Source organism: Mesocricetus auratus, unplaced genomic scaffold (assembly GCF_017639785.1).
Source record: "Mesocricetus auratus isolate SY011 unplaced genomic scaffold, BCM_Maur_2.0 Super-Scaffold_6730, whole genome shotgun sequence".
Lineage (NCBI taxonomy): Eukaryota > Metazoa > Chordata > Mammalia > Rodentia > Cricetidae > Mesocricetus > Mesocricetus auratus.
This window is the reverse complement of record NW_024429184.1, coordinates 89982504-90009476: the sequence shown is the minus strand read 5'-3', so window position 1 is coordinate 90009476 and position 26973 is coordinate 89982504. Positions and strand designations below refer to the sequence as shown.

Sequence of the window (26973 nt, the reverse complement as noted above, 5' to 3'; positions counted from 1 at the left end):
GATACTAGAAAGTGCAGCGCAAGATGGTCAGGGAGAGAGTAGCCAATAGTCCTCATGCAGCTGTGACACTTACAAACCAGTAGCCAGAATGGCAGCTGTCCCAAGGTGTAATAGCAGCACTTATACCCTGGTGCTAACCATCAGCTGCCTCATTGGATTTAAGGCCCACGCAATAGGAGGGAGTTCCTGCCTGCTAGTGAGCCTTTGGAACCTGAGGGAGAACCTTCTCCATCCTTTACCCCAAACCAGTGTGATCTTTAACTACATTAACACTTACCCTTAATACCTGTAGCTCTCACCCTCATCGGAGAGGCATTTTTCTGTAGAGACTGAGACCATTACTGACCCGGACTTCCTGATCAAAGCCGTTTTACAAATGAGCTATTTTGGGGGGCTACTTTACATGTGTACTCTGATTGGAAATCAGAGCTACTGAAATTGACCTCTTGATTATTCCAGTATCAATTTAATCTTCTTATAAATGAGATTTCCAGTGCTGCTGGTGCAGTAATGTACAAACAAGACACTGGGGTCACGTGGCTACATAACAGGGCCTTTTGCAGCGTGTGAAGCTGTGACAGATCCCATCTTCCTGTCTTAGCACCTCCCTCTTCTGTTCCACTCCAGACACGGGCTGCTCCATGTGAAGATCACGCCTGTAAGCTGCCAGTCTCCTGGGCCTTCTGGCAGCTGCTTATGAAACCTCCCCTTAGTGTGTTCTCCCCTGTTACTTTCTTATAAATCACAGCATCGTTTAAGAGACTTAGCCCAGGAGCATCTCTTAAATATGAATCTTCTGAAGTCATCTTTCTTCACAGTCCTAACGACTGGTAATTTCCCTCTTAATGTGGGTATTCATAGTTTATAGCTTGCTGGACGCAGACTAACTAGTCCAGATAGATGAATGGATACTTGGGAGAAGAGAAGGGGTTAGGCACATTGTTTTAAATGTTCTCCAGTTGTACAGAACAACTTGTAGGAACCCAGAACCGCAAACACCAGTCTCAACCTGTGGGTCGCGACCCCCCCACAGGGTTTGCATATCAGGTATTTATTTATATTACAGTTCATAACAGTAGCAAAATAACAGTTATGAAGTAGCAACAACATACTTTTATGGTGGGGGGGTCACCACAACATGAGGAACTGTATTAAAAAGTCGCAACCTTAGGAAGGTTGAGGATCACTGACACACACATGCACACGCGTGCACACACAAGCACTCACGTGCACACACAGGCACTCACACACAGTTAGGGTCCAGGCCCAGGCCGTTCCCTTCTTTGGTATTTTCAGGATCTTCGGTTGCCTTCTTGAGTGTGTTTGGTAATGACCCCTTTTTCCTTTTAGTAGTGTTGTGGCTCTTTCTGTTCTGTGTGTTGGGAACACTGGCTCTCACTTCTCTTTTCTCCCTGTGTGCTGAGAATTTTAGTTTCATAACCACACTCCCAGATGTTAGATGGAGAGGGAGAAAAAGAACTTTTTTAAATGTGTGGAAAAAGAAGATTGGAAATAAAGTCTGATGGGAAAGAATGAATGTTGTCGTTGAGCTGTCAGGGAGTATTTGTGACAAGGCAGGAATCCCGTGGCTGCCTCTCCAGAGTACATTGAAGGTGGAATGGGGTTCATAACTGCAGTATGCAAGGGCCACCAGCAGATGGGGATGGCGGTCTCTTGGCCCAAGTGGGACCAAGCGTCCTCATCATTAAACTCACCCTCATCATTAGTGGTGTCATCAGCTGCCTCTCAAAGGGAAAGACCCCTAGCTCTGCCCTCAGCTCTGCCTCTCTGCATCCTTGCCCTTAAAATGGAGCATGTGCCTGGTTTTGAAGTGGGGATTTACACTGAGCCTTGGGCAGAGGCCCCCATCTATCCTGGGCTACTTCTTAGTATCCCAGGCAAGGCTGAGGGGTTATGGGCTCTTTCTCTCTTTGACCGCTGAATTTAAAACTGAATTCAGAAGTGGTGTCCCCAGCCTATTGGAGACACCGGTGAAAGGAGAGGCATCTTTGTTAATAAATGTGCGCTGTGGTGTGGATTGTTCAGTTAACAGTGCTGAGGATGAAGCCAGGGCCTCACACCTGCTAGACACGAGTTCTGCCAGCCCACGCTGTGCCTCTTGAGTCAGCTTCCACACTGAGGGAAGGGGAAGGAAGTAACCAGGCTGAGGGAGACAGCAGCTCAGTACTGAAGGGTGAGGGAATGTGGAGAGGGTCAGCAGTGTCTTGATGTCAGAGTGTTGTTCTCAACAACACAGGGATCTCCTGGTTCTCAGCACAGGGCAGGAAGGACAGGATCACTGTGGTTCAGAAATGTGCTCAGTGTCACTTAAGCTAAAAAGACATCTAGTTTTCGCTGATAAGAATGAAGGCTCATTTCCTCTTTATGAGAATGATGAGAAGTGTCTGCAGGGGTAGTCTTGTTTCCTTATGTGTGGACATTAGGAAACACTCTGGATTGGTGTCCCTGTCCCTTTATGTATTCTTCCTGACATTGCTGTGAACACTTAGAAAACACTGTGTCATTCATTCTAACAGGGGCATTACAAAATGGCCCAGAGACTGATGTTCCAGGTCACCTGGGGTAGACTGCCCAATTCTCGAAACTTGGCTGTCGACTTTTGAGGTGCAGTTTGGCTGCGGGCAGCATTATAGGTAGGGCTTGAGTTGTTCTCTGTGTCTCTGGAATCCACCAAGTACCCCCTGTAGTCACTGGCTAGGCTGCTTCTGAGCTGAGCTGTTTCTGTATTCCCCACATTTGAATTTGCTCCTGGTTTGAGACAGGCAGGCATCGGCAGCAGCTTCCAGTCCTGACAGCTATCAGCACAGCTAGCTCAGCACAGCTTCAGAGTGGTGGAAAGCTACAAGCAGCCAACCCTACCTGGGCAGTAGCTGCAGAGCCCTCCCCTCCCAGCACCTTGCTCCTCCCGCCCGCCCGCCCGCTCCAGGCTGTTGATTGCCTGTAGGGAACTGGAGAGACCAGGATTCCTCTTCCATTCTTGCTGTTGTTAGGGGAAACAGACCAGCCATCTGCATCTAGACCAGCCTTGCTCTTCCTCTCCCTTTTGAAGGTTTTCCTGCCTGGAATCTGGTAAGTGCAGCAAAGGCTCTTTCTCCGTCTTGGTCTGTGCAGAACGTTCCCATGTTGTGGGTTCATGAGCTTTTAAATCATGTGCTAGAATTTAGAGGAGGCTTTGAACTTATTCTCTCTCTCTCTCTCTCTCTCTCTCTCTCTCTCTCTCTCTCTCTCTCTCTCTCTCTCTCTCTCTCTCATTGGATATTCTTAGCATGCCTTGATACCTGTATCAAAAGGTATACCATTAGAAAAAGAAAAGAATCATTCCTTATGTGTTTCACCTCTGTCCTTTTGCCTGGAACTTCTTTCCATTGCACGGCACTGAAAACGAGGCAATTCCCCGGTGCCCTCCCCGTGAATACATGACTGCATTTGTCATTGCTGCTTTCCTGAAATGTCTGAAATAGACACAGTGAGAGGATCTGTCACACGGAGTTCAGAAGTTTGGTACAAAATTCTAGGTTGAAATAAGGACAGGTCTTTCTCTTCATTATGTGTTTGTTTTCAGTTTAAAGCATAGCCCATGCGTTCATCTGGGTTGCCATGGGACAGGTGTGCTCTTGATCCTGGATTTACTTCTTGGTCACGACTTGTTTCAGACCTTTACAGGGAACACTAGGGGATAAGTCATATGGTTCCTAGCTTTAGCTTTCAGACGTTCATAGATTTTATCATTTTGCTCTTATATGGATATGGGCATCCTGGCAGGAAGTTTTAAAACTGGAAAGTGAGGTGCCTGATGACACAATCCTTCCTCACTGTCTTTGCTCATATTTCTCAGGCTTCAGAATAGAAACTGTTATCCCCCTTAAGAGAAAGGGCAATGGATATTTTATATTTTCCTTATTCTAAGTTAAAGACGACTTACATAAATGCCATTTAGGGTAAAAAAAAAAAAAAGAATTTCCTGGAGTAAGCTGTCTTTCCATGAGATCACTTGTAATATCAGGAACAGTGTGGGTACATATTCTCTCTCTCTCTCTCTCTCTCTCTCTCTCTCTCTCTCTCTCTCTCTCTCTCTCTCTCTCTCTCTCTCTCTCCCTCTCCCTCTCCCTCTCCCTCTCCCTCTCCCTCTCCCTCTCCCTCTCTCCCTCTCAGAGCCTTAGTCACAAAAAGTGTTGTATGGTTCCAGGACAGCCTCCAAAGCCACAGAGAAACCCTGTCTCGAAAAACCAAAAAAAAAAAAAAAAGTGTTGTATGGAAAATATATAATGTGAGAAAAATGGGCTAATGTTATGCTGAATGGAGCAGCAGGGCAAGGATGCATTTGGGAGATATACCCATAACCAGTAAGGAGTTCTTGGGCATCATACACAGGCCATACAAAGGCCAGGACAAGATGTGTGTTCTCTGCGTTTCGTGGGTGAGGAAGGAGGAAGTTAACCTTGTGGGGAGATCTTGAAACTCGTCAGAAAACAAAACACTGGTCAGGAATCTTCAAAACCATGGGCCTTTGTAATGTGTGAAATTGTACCTGTTTTTTGCTTCATGGTGATTTTAGTTTTCCTTGCAAATTATGTGGCATCAGGTCTTCAGACATGGGGCAAGCAGACAGTTTGATAGCTATAGAGACTTGCCGTTCTTTTTGTGGATAACAAGAGACTGTAGAGCCGAAGCAACCATCAAAAAGGACATTTGAAATTGAGATGTGGAAATTGGTGAGAAAAACCTGGCACTCCTTAGGTGTGTATAATGTCTGCCCTGAAGGCTCCTTTGCATGTGTGGTAATACCCGTGCCACACAAGGGACAGGAGGACAAATAGACCCTGGCAGCTCCAAAAGGAAGCAGTGTCCCCTCTCCCCCCAGCCCAGGGTGACCTCATTTGTTTCTGCCCATGCCTGGACACTGATGTGTCCCTTTCCTGCAGTGACTCAAACTGTGTGTTTGGTAACATTCTTTCAACTTGCAAACTCCCACTGCGTGCCAAGAGGCCCGAGTGAGCACCTGGTTAATGATCTCTGGGGTAAATGGCTCTAACCTGGTTGGGACTGCTCAAGTGGAATTGCATGCCCTCCTCTGGGGATTTCTTCCCTGCCAGCCACCTGCCCACCTGTGAGAGCTGGGAAGATCCAGTTTTCTGTGCTCTTCCAGATGAGGTGGAACTGCAGATGCTAGAGAAGGCGGCAGCTACAGGCTCCCCACCAGAGGACTCACACATAGCTCAGGGGCCCTGAGGCCCACAGGCGCTGCCTGGGAGGTGGCAGGGTAGCGGCCGATCATGATGGTGTTGGGTGATTGTGTCTCCCATCTGCCTGCAGTAACTGCCCAGGTCTCCCTCTAACACCTTGGCAGCCATCAGCTCCTGCTCATCTTTGATTGACATTCTCAGTAAATGGCAGAGCTGTCTAGATGGCCTTTGAACTTGTAGGGCAAGGAGAACACACAGCAGTGCTATCATCTGACAACACTGATGATTCTGTATGTTCACAGTGATGCCTAAAATAAGGTTAAAAATAGCTTCTATTGGAACAGAGACAAGACTCCATCTAAAGCTATCCACTAAAGGTAGGTTTTGTTTTAAATAAAAGACCCTATAACCTGCGGTGTCTCAGGTTTGTCTTGGGAATGTGTTCACAGTTCCCCATCGAATGCTGAAGTACTTCTCTCTAACCTTTTCTCAGTAGCATAAAGGCAGATACAAAATCTGAGGACATTTACATAAGACCTTTATTTTATGCATCCTGTCCAAAAGCATCTTTCCCCTACCTCTAATTGTGGTTTAGAACATGGGACCAGCATTAATTGTGGGTGGCAAAATGATCCTTGGACTTTGTGGTCCTCTGAGGGAGGGTGTGGGTGGGTCGGTCATGAGCCCTTCTGGCCTCTTTCCTGATCAAGTTCTGCCTCACACAGGCTGGATTGGCTGCCAGCTAGGACTCGGATGTTTATTCTAGAATCATGGGATGGGTAGGATTAAATACGATTTTTAACCGAATTATAAATTGTATGTGTTGCATGCTTTTTCTTTTTAAGGTGTCAGTTCCAATGGGTATAGTGGTACATGCCTAGAGTCCCTTTACTAGTGGGGGCAGAAGCTGAACTATTCAGAGTTCATGGTCATCCTTGGCTGAAAAACAAGTTCAAGTTCACTGGCTATATGAGAGATTGTTTCAAAACAAACAAAAACAAGAAAGCTTCATAATTCATTACAACTGAGGGCAGAACATTGACTTTGCATCTTTGTTCTTCTTTAGTGACTTTTATAAACACTGGCTTGTTTACTCTCATAAAGGGCTTTTTAATTAATTTGACTTGGGGGGCAGGGTACATGGGTGCATGTACATTCATGTGTGACAACACACATGTGGAAGCCAGAGGCCAGCCTCAGGTGCCAGCTGTCTCCTTATCCCTTGTTTGAATCATTTGCTCTTGTTCGTTGTTGTGTGCAACAGGCCAGCTGATCTACTGGTTTCTGGGGATTTTTCTCTCCCGTTCTCCCCTCTTGTAGGAGAGGGGAGATTCCAGTTGTGCAATACTCACCTGGCATTTCTTCAGTTTTGTGGATCCACACTCCAGTACTATGCTTGCATAGCAAGGGCTCTATGCACTGACGTGTTTTTCCCAGCTGGGATTTTAAAAATAGCCATTTCATTCACATTGAACTAGGATATGTATACTTAGCGTTCATCGCTTAAAGTGGTTTTCAAGTAGTGGCACTTCTGTCCCCTTCCCCAGCATGTGGTGGTTTCAGGGGGCTCTCTTTGATTGCCACAATTTTGGGGGGAAGGGGATGGTGGGAGGTGGGTGGGCACCTGTGGGGTGGGCCTTCTTGCTGTTCTAATGTTTGCATTTGTGGAGGAGGCACCTGCAGCATGTATCCAACCCAGCCCAGAGTATCTTAAGAATTTGGCTTGAAAGAATATGTTTGGGTGGTCTGATCACAAGGAGTAAAACACATTCTCTCTCTCTCTCTCTCTCTCTCTCTCTCTCTCTCTCTCTCTCTCTCTCTCTCTCTCTCTCTCTCTCTCTCTCTCTCTCTGTGTGTTTCAATTGGGCATATTTAACAAATTAAAAGTGCTGTCATCCATACAGATTTAGGGTAATAAATATCTTCAGCAGGGCCAGGGAGATCAATGGCTTTGGGTAAGGTTACTTGCTGCCAAGCCTAATAACTAGAGTTGCACCCCGGCAACATGATGTGACAGGAGAGACCTTACGCCACATGGTTGCTGTGGCAACCAACCTCCCCCCCCAAAAAATCCAGCCAATAAACAAACAGATAAATGTATAATTTTTAAAGTGTCTTTCAAGTTCAAATTATGGATAGAGTGCCTTATTTTAACATAGCCTGATAGTTAGTAACTATTAAGTTAATAGTTACCTGATACTTTTTATTTGTGGAGTTCAGGGAATCAGACTTGGGTTGAAAATGAGGGCTCTACAGCTTCTGGCCAAGTGCTCTACCCCTGAGCTACAGATTCTGCTGTTTGGAGAGGGGAGGGGACCTTCCCAGAGAGAAACAGCAAGTAGGAGGAAGTCTGGCTGTGGGCCTGTGTCTCTAGATCAGCCTGGGCTTCTCTCTGACTGGATGGAGATAGGGCATGCACACATCTGTGGCCCTCACTGTGAGCCCGAGGCTGACCTGAAAAGGAATTGTGCAGTTCTAGAAATAGACCCCGAGATCTTCGTGCTAATCAGTCTAACACGCTCCCTTCGGAGGTGAAGGAACCAGCTCAGAAAGGTTAACTTTCCTTTTCTAATCTCACCTGATGTGTTCTTCTCCCTTCTTTCAGTTCCTAGGGCAACTTTGCCTGTTAATTAATTCACTTTTCAGTTAATCATGTGCTCATTTCTGACACCTTGTATTGTCATGCCGCCTGCTCTTAGAAATCTTCAAGATTAATTTTTTATGCATATGCTTCTTGACTCTTTAATTAAACTGGCTCTGGGAATGGGATAATGATGGAAGTACTTCTGTGTGCCCACCTGTACCCTGAGAAGCCTTTGGTAAATTTCAGGCCCAAAGAAGATATTTGGTGACCTGATCAAACTGGGCCTGACTGAGCAAATCTGAGACTTAGATTCGACACTGATAGATCTCCTTCATGTGGGGACTGACCTGCTTCCCACACTGGTAGCTTCGGATGTATTGGAGAGGCCTGTCACTGTCGATCAAGGCTGACTTTGTAAAGAACTGACTCTCAGCCAGGTAGAGGTGGCACATGCCGTTAATCCCAACACTCGGGAGGCAGAGGCAGGTGGATCTCTGAGTTTGAGACCAGCCTTGTCTACAGAGCAAGTTTCCGAACAGCTTGGGCTTCACAGAGAAACCCTGTCTCTTTGAAAGGGGGATTGATTCTCAACAGTGAGCGTCCATCCAGCATTTCCTTTTCTTTTTACCAAAGCCTGCTCCCTTTTGTCATATGGATGGTATAAAAGTATACCAGCCCCCTTCTAGTAGACCCAGCTATTCCCAGGTATGGCTGGTGTTCTGTATTAAGCAGCCTTAAGAGGTGTTATTCTGGTATTCTACTGGGATTTAGTAACACTCCCTCTCATCTTGGAGAGAAATAGTCTGCCCAGAGCTGTATTAAGCTCTGCCTCACTCTGTAGTGCCCACAGAAGAGGCAGCGCTCTGCCCAGAAAACCTGGCACCTGCCTCACACTTAAAAAACTAGAGGGGGCTTGCCCTTACACACATGACACACATGAGATCCAGAAAATGTCAGGACATCTTCAGCACGCGTCTCCTGACCCTGCCTTTCACACATACCCCACTGCTCCCCTCCCCCACCACAGCAGGTGTATTCTTTCTATCCTCTTTCTTGCTCTGCTTGTCTTGGCTAGATTCCAGTCTAGGGACGTACTGTTCAAAGTGCAGTCCATGGAGCAGTCACAGTACAGAGCTCATTAGACTGGCAAGTATCAGGCCATGCCCAAGACTTGTGGCGTTGGAGTATGCTAAGTATGTGGATTCCAAGGACCCTCCTACATGAAGGTGAGTTTGAGGAAGCCCCAGTCTGATGCCACCTTCAGGAGGGGAACCAGGTGTGGTTAGTCACCAGGGACAGTACAAGCTCCTTTTTTCAACATATGGATTCTCACTTCCCCTGATCCACCCTCCACCCTGGCTGTCTGTGTGCCACTCAGACGGCCCCTGGAACCACCTTGTTGCTGTGAGGTCTTTTTCCAGATAGTGTTGCCTACCAACCTTCAGAACAACTTGTCCTCTCTAGCCATCCTGGAAGCCCCACCTTCCTCTTGTTTGACAAGTGTCCTAGCTTTCTTTACTATATACATTCCTCATAGAATCCGTATGTGTGGTTCCAGATTCACAGCTAAAAGCAATCAGAGGTTCTGTGGAAATCTGAAAAATCTGTAAGTGAAAAAAACTGCAGGATACCAAACATATCTAGAACCTTCTTCCTTGTCACCCTCCCCTCAGTAACATAGGAAGACTGTTTCCTATATCACTGGCATGACATTAAGTATAATGAGTTATCTAGATATGGCATAAGCTCTATGGAGGTTGTACACAGATTGTATGTTAATTCTTTGGTTTAGTATAACATGTAGGCTTTGAGAACCTTCCTGTGAGCCGACACTCCATGAACACTGAAGGAACCTGGTAGCCTCATCATTGCTTGTATAGATATGTGAGCACTGTTAGTTTACAGCTTTGCTGTATAGGCACCATGAGGTGCATGTCTGTACATGAATGAGCACTGACATGCTAATAACTGATGTTTTGGGGCTTCCATATGCACTTAAATAAGAACTTGATTGTAAAGCACTCCTTAAGTCATGCATAAACAGACTTGGCAGTTGAAGTGATTCAAGTAATGAAACTGTTATCATAATAAAAATCATGTCTTGTTGGATTTACTATTTCTAGTCTCTGAGTTTCAATTTCAGAAGGTGGCAATAATCTAAATTGACAAATGTAGTGGTGACTGTAATGTTTTAGTGCACCAACGGCTAATGGCGATAAAGTACACAAATAAGGGTAGGGTTGCTTTTGTTTTCAAAGAGACAACTTTTAATACTAAGAAACAGATGATCTTTTTCCTTATGCTACGCTGACTGCACCCAAATTAGTAAATGCTAAAATAACTATGGCTGATTAAAAACATTCTGTAAATTCTTTTTACTTTTTATATAATTAAAGTAAGTTCTCCATTTAGTCGTCATCTCTGCGATAAACCCAGTCTTGCCAGACTGTCTGGGAAGACTAGTGAATCAGACCCTAAACATTTGAAAAATAACAGCTATGTAACTATGTGACTTATTCAGGATACAAAGACGTTCCTCAGCTCTAAGATTTGTGTCAATCTTGTCAGCCTGATGCAAGTGAAGCCCCTTCCAGTGGTCCACGGTGGAAAGACATTGACACAGTGACCTAAGTGAAGTTCAGCCTTGGACAAGCACCAAGAGTAGCTGTCTTCAGGACTGTCTTTGCCATGCAGCTGCCTGCTTTCCACTTTACAGGCTAAGGGTGATTGGCTTGCTTAGCTTATAGGCTGACTTTGCCGATAAGCAAGTTGGTTATGTACAATGCAAAAGGATAAAAGTCATTTTTTTGATTTCATGATGCTTCCATTCTAATGGGCACCTTGACATTTTCACAAGGAGGAGTTTCACCAGATAATGCCGACCAAATCAGCACACATTTAGACAGCCGAATGTGGTTCTTGTTGCTTTAACAGATATTTGTGTCTACTGGTGACACAGGCTGTGACATAGGAGAATTGCTTGTGTTTGAGCTTTAGTCAGTCTTTTTAAAAGTAGGTATAGAGCTTCCATATCCTTCCTAGCCTGAGACATACATTATGTAAGATGTCTTTGTCTTCATTGAAGGGGGAGGGTGTCACATGTAGAAAGTTGGGGATCCAGAATATACTGTGGGAAAGTTCTAAAGGAGAAGTCACATGGTTTGTGAGATAAAAAGCAAGCTTCCCGACTCTTAAATTAGATAGAGTGCAATGAAGGGGAGGGGAAAGGCTAAGAACAAAAGGCAAGCAAAAGAGGACTCTGCATCCTACCAGAGATGGAGTGGAATGTAAATCAGATGCAAATAAATACCCAGTGGACTGTGAGCAGCTTCATGGAGGAGGCTGGGCTGAGGGGCGGAACCACTGCTCAGCACTTAAGAGCATGCAATGATCTTTCAGAGGAGGGGGTTGGGCCCAAGGACCCAGGTCCCCCAGCTCACAACCTGTTGCACCTGGCTTCAGGGGATCCAACACCTTCTTCTTTCCTTCATGGTTATCCACACAGACAGGCACACATGAACAAAAAAATGTGTGTGTGTGTGTGTGTGTGTGTGTGTGTGTGTGTGTTTTAAAGAAAATCAGTCGACTGAGAGTTAAAATGATTAACTATTCTATCAAAAACTACAAGGTATTCTAAGATTGGTCATGGAAATATAGAATCAGCTGTAGATGCTATACCTCTTTACTATGACAAGCTATGCTGTCTGCTGTTTATAGCATCAGTCTCTAATTTCTAACAAACTACTGTGGTTCTGTGATCATCAGACTCCTTGTACTTGGACAGTTGTGGGTGGGTAGGATCCTGAACAGTCAAGCCTGGATAACACTGTCAATGAGTCCTGATCACAACTGGCTAAGAGGTAACAGAGATTGTGGAAGGTAAATAGGGTCACCTGGCAAAAATATTTGCCCTTTGTCAACATTATGGAGGCTATATTTAGAGGAGGTGTTTCTGGTAATAATATTTGAAAATTTGTTTTGTAATCCTAGGGAGCTTCGGTTATTTCATCTAGAGGGATGTGGGAAGAGAGGGGTGGAGGAGACAGAGAGACTGGAGTGTGTCCATTGGGAGAGGGAAATGAGATGATTAATTGGTGTAGAATAAGAATAGAATGCACGTAGGAGGCAGAATCTTGAAATTTCAGGGCTATCCGTTAGTCATTAGTTGAAGACTTTGCGTTAAGAGAATTGATCGAGACCCACCCACCTCCAGAAGGAATTTCCAGCCTTCCCTTTATGCAGGTAGAATATTCTAAAAGTGTTCTGTCTTAGCACTATTGCTTTCCTCCTTTTTTTCTGCCCCCTCTGCTCTTGATAAGCTCAACTGCCCGCTCTTGGCCTCGGTTGTGCGTCCTGTTTCCTTTGCGACGCGTCCATGCCCCAGGGTCCTCCTGTCCTGGTCCCTCTCCACCCTCTGTGTGAGGATGTCTTCTTACACCCCGTGAGTCTCCTTTGGGGTGCAAGCTCCTGTGTGAAGGCTTCCTCAGTTCCTTTCTGTCCTCTGTATACTCATGACACTCTTCTCTATGAGGGGTGCTCTGCACTGATTTGAGCATGGCTTGGTCCAGCCGAACGAAGTCTGCTTGAAGATTACACCAAGTTTCTCAGCTAGAAGCAGCCAGTCTCTCATTTTACATTTGCAGCGCTGTTTACACTGGGCTGCTCCCTCCTGGCCTCATAAACAAAACCGTGGAGGACAGCCACACTGCCTGAAGTGCCCAGGGATGCGATCTTAGAGTTGAAGCTAGATGGGAGAAGCATTACACACACAAAATAAAGGACCACAGAAGAGGTCAAGGATGGGTGTGTACGAAACTGACAGTGTCCTCTCCAGATGGGACATGTTGAGTGTGTGACCATTTGAAGCAGGCATGGTGGCATGTTACTCCTTGACCCCATTTGGCAAATACTACAGCACAAATGTGCAAGCAGGAACCAATGACATTTCTACCTCTAAAGGGCACATGATAGGTGCCAGCAATATTGTGACAGAAACATGGCATTGTCCCTGGGCACTTCATCCTCCTACCCATCCTGTATGCAAGCTTCTTGACACCCCATCCCCAACTTTCTCTTTTATAAGCTTTAGCACATAGTTGTTTGCTAAGAATGGCGGTAGTCAGACTAGAACCTGATGAGAAAGTACTTCACAGGTAAGATGAGAGATCTGTAGGGTAGAGCGAGCATAAACAGGCAGTTTCTGTACCAGAACACGGAGCTGATTGATGGCCAGTGAACTTTGGAAAACACATTGTCCTAACAATCTTTCGCAGATGGAAAGCAGCATACATCTAGGGGAAGGAACCAGCGCTTAACTAGGTGCCTCGTATACAAGTTTTGTGAAAAATGGAGAAGGGCGTTTGCTCAGAGTTCAGGCAGTGTCAGAGATGACTTTTGCTCTCTGTAAATAGGGTCCAGTCTTTGTGTATATACTCGGCATGGGAGTTGTTCAGTCTTTGTACATATACATAGGATGGGAGTTGTTCCAGTCTCTCTCTGTCTCTCTCTCTGTCTCTCTCTGTCTCTCTCTCTCTCTCTCTCTCTCTCTCTCTCTATATATATATATATATATATATATATATATATATATATATGCATGGGGTTGGAGTTGTTTACAGTCTGTTACTGTTGTCAGTGCATTAGCCATGCATTAAGGTATCTGGGTTGTCAGTCTGAGGAAGAGCCAGCCAGTGGATTCTAAGAGATTTGATGGCACAGAACCCCTGAGTCCTATTCTACCTTTGTGGTATTTCTGGACTTGGTGGCAGCAGCACCCTCGCCCCTCCTGCAATGATGTTCTGGGGACTCTGTCACCCTGAAGCTTGCCTCTGCACCCTCATGTGGGGACTAGTGCCTAGCCTCTGGCTGGTGACGCCCCCCCCCCTATGGATTGCATGAACAGGGTGTGGCTCAGTTGTTGCTGTTCCCATGAGGTAGAGAGCTGTGACTCTTTTCCCCCTCAAGTGCATCGGGCCTGAAGGAAAGAGATTGTTTCCTCAGAGGTTCAGGAGACCCTGAGGAACACTAGGTGGTGGCCACCAGGAAGACTTTCTGTTACCATAGAAACATTTTTATTATGGGAACTGCTGGGGAAAGTGTTCAGGAACAAAGGGAAAGAATTAAGTATAGGGGATCCTAAATTTTCCTTGGGGTTCTGGCCCTCATAAGGACTGGCTAGCACCCCAGACAGAGACACTGGCTCTAACGCTCAGATAAATTATTAGCCTGTTAATTGTTGTCATGAGTCAGAGCCTCTATGTATTCTCCTAAGGAGACTGAGCCTCCTTCTCAGTCTCTTGTCACAGGGTCTAAAAATGGAAGCATGAGTCGGACCGAACTCTTCCCAGATCATAACATAATTCTGAGTTAGTAGAGCATAGATGAATGTGGTTCTATCCGAAGGTCATTTTCAATGCCGCCAGCCAGGTTGGGACCTTTAACACCTCTAAAGTCCCCGTAGTGAGGGTTAAGGGAATGGCAGCAGGGTGGCTTCTGGTCTTAGATGGCCTCTTAAGTAGGTCAGAGCCTCCCACACCACCCTGGGCTACATCGACCTTAGTCTCTTCAGCATCCATTTCTGTGACTTGCCACGGCAAACTGAGGTGAGATCTCATCTCCTACTGTGCATTGGCTGAACCCTGGAGCATGGTGGCTTCAGAAAAGTCCATTCTTTCCCTCCCCTGAGTTACCAGCATATGCCATAACTGCCGCTCCCGTAAGCTTACACGGTGGACCCATGCAGGTCTTTGTCCATTCAGAGGCCAGACTGGCTTAATTTAGGATCACAGGTACAAGCGATTTCTTTTTTAATGGTGGTGGGGATTGAACCCAGGACACTATGGATGCCCCCAACTTTGTAGCACTGTGCTATGTCCTCAGTCCTTCAAGTTGCAGTTTTGTTGTTGTTGTTTTGTTTTGTTTGCTGTTGTTTTGTTTCTTGAGACAGGTTGAAGTTTAAAGACCAGGCAGAAATACATTCTACTGCAGGATTTGTTGGTAGTCATTTTGCTGTGTTTGTTTGTTGGATGGTTGGTAGTTATTGCTTACTTATGACAGGTATCGCTATTTAACCCTGGCTGACCTGGAACTAGTTGTGTAGAACAGACTGACTTTGAACTCCACAGTGCTCCGCCTGCTTCTGCCTCTGTTGCTGCAGAGAACGGCCTGCACCACCAGCATAGGCTAGTTTTTAGACTTGCCCACGAACACAACCACTGTTTCTAGACTATAAAAGCAGACTAACAGCTACATGGTGTGAGAGGGAGATGGTGATTTTACTTAGATTTGGCCTGTGTGCCGGCTGGTTTTATGTCTGCTTGATACAAGCTAGAGTCAGCCTAGAGGAGGGAGCCTGAAGTGAGAAAATGCGTCCAGAAGATTGGGCTGCAGACACATGCCTGCAGGGCATTTTCTTAGTGATTGATGGGGAGGGCCCAGCCCATATGGGTGGTGCCATCCTGGAGCTGGTGGTCTTGGGGTCTATAACAAAGCAGGCTGTCAGTAAGCAGCACCCCTCCATGGTCTCTGCCCTGAGTGAGTCCCTGGCCTCACTGCTTTTGATAATGAATTGTTGTACGGAACTGTGAGTGAAGTAAACCCTTTCCTCCCAATTCCTTTCGGTCATGGTATATCACAGCAATAGTAACTGAGCGTGTCAGGAGCGGAGGCAGCACCTCTTCTTGTCATTGCTGTCCTTCCATTGGCTTGCCATTGCTCCGCTCTGAGAGTGGCAGCTCTGTGCTCATGCCGTACTTAATTGCACTGCGGCTCTTAAAACTGATAGAAACCTTGTGTGATATGTGGACCTGCAATTCCAGCCCTCAGGTTGTACAGGCAGGAGGGTCACAAGTTCAAGGCTCCTTAGCTACATAAGGAGTTCTAGGGCAGCTGGGGCTGGAGACTCTTAAAATGTTTGTTTCCATGTATGGTAATGTTTCTTCCTGTTCTTTGAAAAAAAATTCTTATATATCATCTAGGCCAGGGAAGCTGCTTTTTAGTATGAAAGGTTGGGGGTACACAGTCACTTTAAGGAGTGGAGTTTGTAAGAATTTGGGAAGTGAGCCGGTCGGTGGTGGCGCACGCCTTTAATCCCAGCACTCGGGAGGTAGAGGCAGGCGGATCTCTGTGAGTTCAAGGCCAGCCTGGTCTACAAAGTGAGTTCCAGGACAGCCTCCAAAGCTACAGAGAAACCCTGTCTCGAAAAACCAAAAAAAAAAAAAAAAAAAAAAAAAAAAAGAATTTGGGAAGTGAACCAAATAGAAAATTGACAAAACAAAACAAGGACGGAGAAGTTAACAGATAAAGGTGAAGGTTAAAATAGGAACAAAACAAAACCCTGAAAGCTTAACTAAGTCTGGCAGCTGGCTAGTCAAAAGGACAAATTGCAAACTCCCATCATTCCTAAGGATGGAAGACAGGAATCCATAGTAGGGGCCCAGCATGGTGACCAAGTGAGTGAGTACTGAGAACAGCATTGTGGGAGAATAGCAGTGCTGTTGATACCAGCCAGGCACAGAGCCCCTCCGTGGCTTAGAACACAGCGGCTGGTTCTGCCTAAGACTGGCAACCCAAGGGGCTTAATACATTCCTTTTACCCTAGAAATAACAGTGTAAACACTGCCACCCCTCCCGCTGTGTACACACACACTTGATGAATCCTGCCAGGAGAAAAGTACAACTCCAGAGCCCTTGTCAGGCACGTAGGGCCCTGCATGGATTATGAGCAAGTGCTGTTTCTTATTTCCCACAAAGCCCTTCAAAACAGTAAGAAAGGTGTGGGGGCGGGTACCCTGCATTTCAGGTCAGTCTGGGCTGTAAAGCAAGATCCTTTCTCAGAAAACAAACAAACAAAAAGAATTAGGCAGTAGGAAGAGAGACGGAACGGGGTGCATGGTGGGTGGGTAGCAGAATTTACACAACCCCAGCAAACACACTTAAAAACATAGGGCTGATTCATTAGTAAAATACCAACGATCGAAACTGATCCAAGAACAAAGGTAAAGCTGGACAGACCAGTTTCCACAGACTGAGATAGCTAGGGCAGCTGAGAATTGCCATGGAGAACAGTAGACAGGCTGCATGGATATATATGTAAGCTATTTTAGCTAAGCTTTAAAGAACGTAAAGTTTGGGCATTGCTTATACTCCCGGGAGACATAGCGAAACACAGAAAGGCTCCCAGCTTACTTCTAGAGTCAGCATAAATTTAACCTAATATCTTGGTGTGCCCAGCGTGGGTAAGGGAGGGGCTCATGAAGTCCCACCCCTGGCTGAGGAGCTGTTGTCAGTTGGTGGCTGCTTGGGTGGGTGGGGGAGAGGTCAGTTTTCTTCAGGGATGCAGTCCCTGAGAGGTTACCTAGGTATTGTCCAGTAGATGGTTATACTACATCAGTGCACACATAGGCACACTAGATGGATTTGGTAGGCTTTGAAACACAAACAAAAAAGCGAAGCGAATGAACCTGGAACAGTGGTAGAGAGGATAGGAAGTGGGAGGGAGCGATAGGTGGTGGATTTTATAAAAATTTACTCCTGTGGGCTTTATAAAAATGTGTTATATGCATCTGTGAAATTGTCAAACAATAAAATATTGACACACTTTGAAGTTTTGCTTTGTTTTTAAATGAACCACAACACTAGGAATGAAACCTGGGTCCTCTGCAAGAGGAGTTAAGTGCTCTTAACTGTTGAGCCATTACTTTGTCCCCATTGCTACATTTACGATGCCTTATTAACCAATAGATTTGTGAGTAATTAAAAGGCTAATACATTATAGTCAGTATGTCCCTCCATTGAAACTGTGGTGTTTAATGACTAGGGACTCTTGTCGTTGCCATCATTTGTATTACTGACATATCAAAGGAGATGTGTGCTTGACAGGAAGCTGGCTGATAAAGTTTAGTAGATATTTCTAATACTGTAATTCTGAAAAAGCAAAATAGAAGAAAAAATTAACAAAAGGTGACCAGCATGTGTGTATGTTTTACAAGGGCAGATACTCAGTAAAAGTCAAAACTCTCCAACTGTTTCAGTTTAAATTAGGAATCAGCAAGGATGTCTCCTTTTTCAATTATTTAGTATTGTATTAAAGGCTCACTGGAGTTTTGTATGCCTGGAACTCCAAGAGTTTCTAAGGAAAAGCAGTTTCTAAACCAATAAGACAGAGTACCAAGGGAGCTACATTTAAAAAAACAAACATTCTACGAAAATTTCTATTCTTTCAAAGACAAATGCATGGAAATGCAAGGAAACTATTTCTCTTAGTTTCTGTTGCTGTTATAAAACATGGTGACCAGAGACAACTTGGGGAGGAAAGAGTTCATTTCATCCTACAGCTCTTGGGTCATACTCCATCACTGACAGAAGTCGAGGCACAAACCCCGAGACAGGAACCGAAGCAGAAGCCATAAAAGAACAATGCTAACTGGCTTGCTCAGCCCTACCTTCTTACACCATCCAGGACCACTGCCCAGATGTGGCACCACCCCAGTGATCTGAGCCATCCTGCATCAATCATTAATCAAGAGGATGTGCTTCAGACTTGTCTACAGGCAAATCGTAAGGAGGCATTTTCTCAGTGGAGGTTCCCTCTTCCCAGATGACCCTAGCTTATGTCAAATTGACAGAAAACTAATGAGCTCAACTGACCTCTTGTCAGCTTGACACATGGCTATATCCTTATTAAAATTCCTTTCTTGTTTGTCTCCAAGATCTCATGTTAGTCACAATACAAAACATAGTATGACTTTTAAAGTCCCACAGTCTTCAAAAAATTCAAATATGTCATAAGTTCACTCTCCTTGAAATACCCAAAGGCTCTTTGAAAATCCAAAGTCTCTCAGCTGTAGGCTCCTACAGACTAAAACTCAGTTACATACTTTTTATTCCAAGGAGGACATAGTCACATTTTAACAAAGTAAAGCCAACACCCAGCATTATAAATGAAATCATGCCAGGCGGTGGTGGCACACGCCTTTAATCCCAGCACTCAGGAGGCAGAGGCAGGCGGATCTCTGTGAGTTCGAGGCCAGCCTGGTCTACAGAGCGAGTTCCAGGACAGCCTCCAAAACAATACAGAGAAACCCTGTCTCGAAAAACCAAAATAAATAAATAAATAAATAAATAAATAAATAAATAAATAAATAAATAATAAAAAAATTTAAATGAAATGATGTAGCTCAGCGCCCTCCATCTGGGATGCACTCACAATCTTCTGGTCTCCTCTGGAGCTCTGCCATTCACGGGACACACAAGTTTGTCTCATAGGCTCAGGCCAGCTCCACTCCACAGCTGTTGCTGTCCTTGTTGGGTCTTCCCATGGTCCTGGTATCTCAAAAATTCTGGTGTCTCTGTTGCATCGGGGCTGCACCTTCACCAGCATCCTCCCCTGGGCTATATCTGGGTACTCTGACCATGTCACATGGTTCCAAGCCCGTCTTCTCTGTGTGACCCCTTCAATCCTGGGTCTTCCACTTCATCTGAGGCTGGGCCCACATCAGTGGCAGTCCTCAGCTGCTCTCTGTTGTGGTGCCACAAGCAAGTGTAACGTATTGGGTGAAAGCCTGGAGGAGGGGGGGGGAGAGAGAGAGAGTTTGCAAGGAGGGAGCAGCCTTATATACAGACTTACAGCACAGTGGAAAAACCCCAGGTGTAAGAGTTCATGTTTTCATAATTAGAGGTTGATGCCCACCAGGCAAGGCCGGGGCTATAAGCCAGGACTAGAAAACAGGAAGCTCCTGTGGCTATTGGCTGACAAGCCACTCACAGAGACTCTGTGGGGACTGGGGCCCAACACTCCATGACCCCTTCATGCCTTCAAAACCAGCACCACCTGAGAAACTCTTACACATTACCAAATGCGTCGGCCGACACAAGGTATAACATTGGCTCCCACTAGACCACAGCTGCTGGTTGCTGGCTGTGAGGAACCTCTTCCCAGGAAATTCACCCCAGTGATGCTGGCCTCTTTTTAGTCACCACTAACTTCTCAGCCTCAGAAACTGGGTTTGAGTGTCCCAGCAGAGCACAGGTTTCACCTTAGTGGTTCTGTGCCCTTTTGAAGCACAGCTGATTCTTCAGCCCCAGCAGGTCAGAAGTGCAGATTCTTAATTCAGAATATCAAGTGGCCCCCCAGAGAGTCTTGAAGAGCCTTTCAAACCTTCTCTTTGAAGCCTCACAAGCCAGGCCTCCATCATCTGCACTGGTTTTGGTATCCTTTACCTTTCAAGCTCCTACAGAACACCCCACTAAGTTCTGAGCACTCGGTAATTTCTTAGCGCAATGTCCTAAACGCCTCCACAGTCCTCCCCCCAATGGTCACATCTTTCACAGCCATATCCCACATTCCCAGTACAGTTTCTGTCTTTATTTTCTTCCTGCTGCTGTGAGACACAACACAACACAGCAACCTCGGAAGCAAAGAGTTTATTTTGGCTTGCAGTTGTAGCGTAGTACTTTACAAATAAGGGCAGTCAGGACAGGAATTCATGGAAGGAACCTGGAGGCAAGAACTAGAGCAGAAGCCGTGGAGAAACACTGCTTACCGGCTTGTTCAGCCTGCTTTCTTATACTGTCTAGGGATTCTTGCCCAGCGGTGGGACTGCCCCAGTGACCTGGGCTCTCCTCCATCAATCATTAGGCAAGGTAATGTCCCCACACAACTTGCCTAGAATCAATGTGATAAGACATTTTCTAAACTGAGGTTCCATCTTCTCAGATGACCCTAACTGTGTCAAGTTGACAAAAAACAAACAAACAAACAAAAAAATTACCCAGCCCACTGTCCCTACATCAATCTTAGTGAGAAATATGAAGTATGAAGGAATGAAGATATGAAACACATGTATTTGATACAAATTAATAAGTAAATCCATTGCAATTCTAATTAGAATTTCAGGGTTTTTTTTAATTGAGTAAAAATAATCTTGATGTTCTATAGAAGGGTGAACGCACGAATCCGAGGAAGAGCCAGGGCGAATGTGAGGGAAGAAAAGAGGAGCGGGCACAGGTTTGGCTCACAGATGATCACAGGATGCTGAGAAAGTTTTCATGGGCAAAGCAGCGTGGTATCAACTCAGGGGTCCAAAGAATTTAGTGGGACCAAACATAATGCATGCCTATCTCAGCTTGTAAGGGATAACTCATACACCCGGTTGCAGCACAGTGTTGGGCAATGCATGTTTTCCGATGGTCAGAGTGGGCACCGCCATCTCTGCATCTGGAGTGGGTGTGGCGGGAGTGACAAGGGGATGACTCTGTCAATATCCTTATCAGATATAGGCCCCAGAATCTTTTAGAACCTAAAGGCACGCCAGCAATTCAGTTTTTCAGATGCAGATGTAAGAAAATGATTGTTTGTGGGGAGGGGAGAGTTCAACAAATCTTAACGAGGATAAACTGTAGACACTGGAGGCATATTTTAGTGGAAAACCTGTGGTAAAAGATTTAAGTAGAGAGAGTGGTTATTACAGACAGTGGGTTACTGCCTCTAGCATACCAGTGCCTGAGAAATTGGTAAGAGCAGCGCATTCAAAGGGAAACTCAGTAAGGGCTGTATTAATAAACATGAGCAGAGTATGCTGTGATGCACCTGTAATCCCAGGCTGGAGGACTGCAGGTCGGCTGAGTAGCAAGGCTGTCTCAAAATAAAACAAAATGTGTAAGCCACAGAAAATAAATGCGGACAAGCACCAAGCCTATTATTAAAAGAGAGAGAGAGAGAGAGAGAGAGAGAGAGAGAGAGAGAGAGAGAGAGAGAGAGAGAGAGAGAGAGAGAGAGAGAGAAACAAGACAGTTCCTCTTGCTAGGAAGTACAGAATAAAATGAGACCTAACTGAAAACCCATCTGACTAGGAACAGTAGAGGATAATAAAGGTTAGCAGAGTGTCATAGATGTTGTCATGATGGTGATTGTGTTAGTCACGGCAACCTAAAACCTAACAGTCATTTGTATCATCTTCACATTTATTTGTTTATGGAGGGGTGCCTCGTGTGGTGTGTGTGTGTGTGTGTGTGTGTGTGTGTGTGTGTGTGTGTACACGTGCGCATGCACAGAGGTCAGAGGATAGTTGGTTCGCATCTTCTACCATGTAACTAGGTATCACACTCTGCTTGTCAGCCTTATTGGAAAACCCTTTTCCCGAAGAACCATTTTTACAGATCTTGGCTGAGAGTTTTAGTGGAAAAACAGACGTGGTTCATGGCCTGAATTAAGTCTGAACCACATGGAGGAAGATGGGATTTCGGTTCTGCTTGTGTAACCTCCCACGTGCCTCCTGGTGTAATGGAGTTATGACCAAGGTTAGCTATCACACTGCGTTAATCAAGTGGCTCACTCACCTGTGTGACAGCGCACCCTGTGGTGTATATTACAGTAAAGTTCACTGACCCCCTTACTGCTTTCATCCAGATCTCTTTTAGAAATTAAAATGCATATAAGTAGATTTTGCTGTTTCAGTTCATACTGACATTATGAACGGGTCATCAGTCAAGAATGGCTGGTCTATGGAGCATTTGTGCTCTTCAATATCCATAGTCGTCCCCGGGAAGAACTAGAGCTGTGTCCGATTGTCTTTGCTCTCATGAGACTTCAGAGTGAGCATGGGGAAAGGCTGGAAAGGTTTCTGGTCTGAGCTGGGGGTGGAGGGTGGTGGAGCACAGGTTGATGTGGGTGACGAGGAACAAGACAGCAGGGATTGCCAAGCCTCTCCTCCCTGCCAGATTACCAGCTGAGCCGCTACCCAGATGGCTTAAGTGTCAACCACATCCCATGTTTTCCCTGTGAGGAAGCTGCAGAGGACGGTGGTTTGAGGTTAGAAGTCCTGGCTCCTTTCCCTTAGACCATGGATTCTTTTTTCTTATTCCAGCATGCTCTTGAGTTGATCTCCTGATATCCTCCTGGATTTTCTGAGTGTATTAATTAAATTTCTCCTTTTGTTTTTTCCTAAGACTCTGTGTACTGCTTTCCAGCACTTGACATGGCTTGGGTGTTTTTCAAAACCCCATTAATGTAGATCTTCTCACATCTGCCCTATCTTGGAAACCCCCATGGTGTTTATTGCTAAATCTGTGGTTTCTGTAAAAATTACTAGACTTGAATCTTGGATCAAAGGGACTTTGAACATTCCCAGTGTCAGGCTAGTCAGATAGTTCATTTGGTAAAGTGCTTGAAACCATAGTTTAACAACTCCCCCACTCCCCATGTAAAAACAAAAAGCTGGGTATGTTGACATAGCACTTGTAATTCTAGTGCTAGCAGATGGAGATAGGAGGATCCCTGGGACCCACTGACCAGCCAGCCCAGGCCAGCAAGAGACTCTGTGTCAAAAACAACCAACCAACCAACCAAACAAACAAACAAAAAAACAGGTGCATGGCATCTGAGGGACAGTGGCCAAGGAGCTCATGTACACATGCATCATCCCCTCCCCACCCAAGTTAAAAGAGCAAGCTTAAGGAATAGGCTATTTGGGCTCATGGTTTAGTGCATTTTGCTAGAGAAAGCATGGTGAAGTTAAGGGCAATGAGAGCTTTTGGGGATACTGCTCATATAACACAGACCAGTAAGCAGAAATGGAAGGATGGAGTGAGAGGAAGGGTATAACTAACCTTCAAAGCCTGGCCTGGTTGCATGCTCTCAAAGCAGCCAGGCTCCGCAGACACCCCACACAGCACAGCACAACCACCTGGGGAGCATCCATTCAGACATGATCCTGGGGAGCCATCTCAGAGTGGACCCTGAGAAATTGCCCACTGGTTCCAGCTGGTTCCAGCTGGTGATGAGCGGTGCATCTCTCCTGTGCTTGCCATCAGCCTGTTTATCTGTCCTTTTACTTGCAGGTGGGAAAGGAGAGCCATCAGCTTTCTCTCTTTAATTGGCTGAAGTGCCCACTACTCTTAGTGCTTCCTCTTTTATGGAGGATTCAGCTGTAGCCTTTTTGTCCATTTTTCCTCCAGGCTGTTAATTTTTCAGCGATTTGTTCAGTCCTTTGTAAACAGAAAACAAGTGGATTTGGCCACTTCTTTATGTAACCAATGCTCACACTTGACTTGTATATGTATATACTTTTATGTAGACAATTTAAACAAAGAGGCTTCCGATATATCCCTTCTGAGGCGACTTGGAAAGTTAACAATTATTTATGGCATTGTTTGTTCTTCTTAAAGATGAGAAGGGGTGTTTTCCCCTCTTCATTGGACAAAGTACACACGTTTTTAAGTCTAAAAACAAACTAGGAAAACAGCTGTCAACCCCAGCATCACTGCATACCGGGACAGCTTATTTCTGTTTATCTTTTGGGAGGAGTGTGGGTTTTTCTGCGATTGCCCTCATAACATTGTCACTCGTCCAGCATATGATACATACAACATTCTGTCCTCCCAGTGTTCAGTATTTTTATTTCGTTTTGTCTGTTTTATTTTGTTTGTTTTTTAACAGATGCGATTATCTTTGTACAAAACCAAAAATGTTTTAAACTAGATTTTGTTTTTGTGTTTCTTCCTTGGTAATGGGATTACTAAACAAAAAGAATCTGGAGATTTAAATACTTTTGTTCCATACTTTTGTTTCCTGTTTGTGTTCCTGTCAGCACAAAGAGTCATTGAGCTCACTTCAAAAGTGAGAGACTTGGAGACACGTTCAGAGTTAGGTGGAAAGGAACTCTAGAGGTTTAAAGGATAGCAAGGCCACTGGGACTGGAGACAGTGATAGGAATGAGGGTTAGGGTGTAGGCAGGAGCCAGGGCTGTGCAGTCTTATGTGGACTATTGTAAGGAATTTGCATTTTCATGGCTGAGGTTGTAGGAAGTAGGCCTCCTTGTTGCCAGAATTCAGAGTGGTTTGCTGTGCTAGGCCAGTTAGGAGGATGACACTATAGCACCCACCCTGCCCCTACAAGGAGTGTATATCTTCAGCACCACAGTGGTGGCGTCGGGTGTGGAATGAGGAGATACTTGGGGGCTCGCTGGGACATTAGAGTCCTTTCGGCTGAAGGGCTGGCTGGGTACGTGAGAGAAAGACAAGAGCACAGTGTGGCTGAGCCCCAGAGGTGGGCGAGCAGTGGGGAGGGAACCTAAGCCCCACAGAGTTCTTCTGTGCCCTTTAGACTAGTGAACTGGGCTAGTGAACTGGGAGGTGGGCCTGTGTTGAGTGGACATCAGGGAGGTCACAGCGTGTCTGATGTTCTGTCAGGTTAACTGACCTGAAAACTCAATGCAGTCATTTCACAAACTATGGGCTGTCTGTCGGCTGCCAAACCACAGAGGCTTGGGGGTGGGCGTGGGGGGTAGGATACAGATGTGGGGCCGTGTGCTTTGGGCAGAGGTATGTGCAACCTTGTGTACTGAATGGGATTTGAAGAACTCAAGGGCCCTTTCCTCCTCTTGGGAAAAGCATGCCCTTTTTTGGGAGAGGGGGGAAGAGGGATGCTTTGGTTAAGTGCATAAGGACATGATCCTGGGAACCTGTGAAGGACCTTAACCTCAGGCATGCATCCTCTTTTCTAGTGAGGCGTTGGGACTAAAAGCTAAACCAAGACAGGAGAGTCTGTTTGAAGACCTTGTAAGAAATTCAAGTCCCAGTGATGCAGATCGCCCAGCTCTGCTGGTGTTATATAAAGAGTTTCGTCTGCACCGTGTCATCCTTGCTTTGTTCAGTTCCGTTCCTCTCCCACCCAGTGTCCCAGTTTCTTCTCTTCTACTGTGGCTGATTTTGAGCAAGACAGAGACAAACTTGGGCTTTTACATCAAGCATCTGGGTTCACTGCATTTGGTTACTCATCCCTTAAGTGGCAGTACACAGTCACGTCACCAATTTTAAATACTTTTTATTATTCATAGCAGATAAGATGTAAGCGTAAAATACAAGTCGTCTACCTATATATCCAAGCAGCCTGGGAGATAAAATTGTCCACTGCCTTGTCTTTCTTCTCAGCCCTAATGCTTGTAATTAGATATATGGGAACAGTTTGTGAATTTGACATAAACATTATTTTATCCATGATAGCTTATATATTTTTAATAATTCTTAAAGGCTGTGTATTATAAGTATGTCATGGTGGCACTTTAGGAGGAAAAATTTCTGAAGATTTCACTAGTTGGCAGATCCTTTAAAGATTAAAAGCAAATAAGACCTCAAAACCTGAATCATCTTTAGAATACTAAGAAACTCAAATTTTATGTTCCTAAGATCTTGTTTTGACTTAACTTTTCATATTCCTTTTAGCTATATTACCTAAACTTTAATTATCTTTTAAGTATCCTTTTCCATGGATCAAGAAACAAGACAGCTCAGTCGGGGACTTGCTGCTCTTGAAGAGGACCTAGGTTCAGTTCCCAGAACCGAATCAAATGACTTAGAACTGACTGCTCCTCCAGTTTTAGGGTATCCATGGAGTCTCCTCTTTTGACCCCCATGGACACCTGTATATACCTGGTGTACACACTTGTACACACACAAACACACACACATTTATAAGTCATAAATATCTTATATCTCATTGGAACATACTGATCTAATGTCACCCATTTTTAAGACCTAACTCTCTCTGAGTGTGTGTGTGTGTGTGTGTGTGTGTGTGTGTGTGTGTGTGTGTGTGTGTGAGAAACAGTGTACCTCTTCATGTAAAGATAGAAGGCACTAGGCTAGTATCATTTCATGAAAGGCCCCAGTGTCTGCCTTGTAAGCAAGAGGTCCTCAGTTGCAGCCTTCAGAACTCACATTTTAAAAATGATTTAATTAATATTTATAAGACCCAGCTTATAAATAACCCAGTTGTCTAAGAATAATAATAAGAATAGTGTTGATCCAGTTGTTTGGTAATAACATCAGAAGTGCCCAGGAGTCATCCAAAGCTGTTCATTTAAACTAAAATAATATAGACTTGTGGGAACATCATGATTTTTGTATTGCATTGCTGAGGATTGAACCCAGGGCCAAGTGCATGTTAGGCAAATCCTCTTTCCCCTTCTTCTTCCTCCTCCTCCTTCTCCACTTTTTATGTTTGAAATAGAATCTCAGTAAGTTTCCTAGGCCAGTGTTGAGTTCCCTCTGTATTTCAGGCAGGGCTTTCATTCATGACCCTACTGCTTCAGCCTCCAGTATGGCTGGGAATAGCTCTCTGTGTTTTACTGTGATGCCACCAGGCAGCCTCGGTGTGATTTTTAAATAGTAATTTGAAATATCATTTGG

The 26973-nt window shown here is 45.1% G+C and overlaps 1 protein-coding gene across 4 annotated transcripts in view; it reads left to right on the top strand.

Annotated features, from left to right (window-relative positions):
• Positions 1-26973, top strand: part of Nedd4l (NEDD4 like E3 ubiquitin protein ligase) — a 319440-nt gene that overhangs the window by 128208 nt on the left and 164259 nt on the right. The window contains exon 1 of one of the 4 annotated variants that reach the window (XM_040741709.1): positions 2940-3090. The exons of the other annotated variants lie outside the window; for them this stretch is intronic. The gene's annotated coding sequence lies outside the window, so the exon portion shown is untranslated. Of the gene's footprint in view, positions 1-2939; positions 3091-26973 lie in introns of those variants that run through there. 4 annotated transcript variants of the gene reach the window in all.